Source organism: Sinocyclocheilus anshuiensis, unplaced genomic scaffold (genome assembly GCF_001515605.1).
Source record: "Sinocyclocheilus anshuiensis isolate Anshui unplaced genomic scaffold, SAMN03320099.WGS_v1.1 scaffold13184, whole genome shotgun sequence".
Classification (NCBI taxonomy): domain Eukaryota; kingdom Metazoa; phylum Chordata; class Actinopteri; order Cypriniformes; family Cyprinidae; genus Sinocyclocheilus; species Sinocyclocheilus anshuiensis.
In genome coordinates, this window is record NW_015550261.1 from 3,033 (window position 1) to 4,287 (window position 1,255).

General features: G+C 48.2%; 1 pseudogene; it reads left to right on the plus strand.

The window, feature by feature from the left end:
- The first annotated feature begins 571 nt into the window (after positions 1-571).
- LOC107661030 (uncharacterized) lies at positions 572-1,206 on the plus strand (annotated as a pseudogene).
- The last annotated feature ends 49 nt before the right edge of the window (positions 1,207-1,255 follow it).

Consider the following 1,255-nt stretch of genomic DNA (forward strand, 5'->3'; position numbering starts at 1 on the left):
AGGAGAAGATCGATAGAATAATTCTCGTCTCCTCTACCCTCCTCGCCAGCCCAAGCTGTTCTAAACGCAAACTCCTTTCTCTGCTCGGGCACTTAAACTTCTCAATGCGCATCATTCCCCAAGGCTGCCCTTTCATCTCGCATCTTCTCTCAATCGTATCTTCGGTCCACGCGCTCGAGGACCTCATTCCCTTATCTCACGCATGCCACGACGAACTTAAGTTATGGATAATGTTCCTTAAACAATGGAATGGCCTTTCCCTTTTCTATAACAACCTCGTTTCGTCTTCCGTCGACATACAACTATTTACAGACACAGCTCCCTCAATTGGCTTCGGAGGTTTTTACCAAGGACGTTGGTTTGCGTCTCCATGGCCCCCCCAGCTGCAGGGCTTACCCCAGTCCTCAGCTTTTTTCGAGCTCTACCCCCTCGTGGAAGCAGCCTTCCTATGGGGGAATGAATGGGCTTCTAAAAGTATCTTAGTGCACTGCGACAACGAAGCAGCTGTTCAGTGTATTAATAAAGGCCGTTCTCATTCTCCCGCCCTCACGCCTCTCCTTAGACGCTTAATATGGATCTCAGCGTGCCACCAATTTATGCATCACTCGACACTATCCTCCAAGCAGTTTCTCCCAGAACCCTTCAGTCATACGTGACAGCGTGGAGATGCTTCAAGGCATTCCACCTCTTATACAACACACCGTTCCCTGATTTTTCCCTACTTTCAATCACCTCATTCGTCTCTTTTCTTAACAGCGTTAAGGGTCTCCAAGTCGGCTCCATCAAAGGTTACCTGAGTGGCCTCCAATTTTTCCACAAGCTGATGTTCGGTGCTCCCTCGCCTGAAATAAGCAATTCACAAACCTCCCTCCTGATCAGAGGAATCCAGCGATCCCAGCCCACCTGTCCCGACTCCAGACAACCCATAACGTTAGACATTCTCACAAAATGTATCCACACCCTCCGCACAGGTTACCAGCCTCTCAGTACATCCCGCACACTCGACGCCATGTTCATTCTAGCCATTTTAGTTTTTCTTTGATGTTCGGAACTCACCATCTCTTCCAAATTCGATCCAAAAATCAACCCGACCATCTCAGACCTAACCATACTCGATAGCGAAACAATTTCTTTCTTAATCAAACAAAGCAAGACAGACCAAGCCAAGAAAGGTAATTTCATCTACATTTTCAATCTCTCTTCTTGGTCAGCGAGGCTCACCCGTTCGATGCTGTGTGCTCCCGTCGGATGTCGG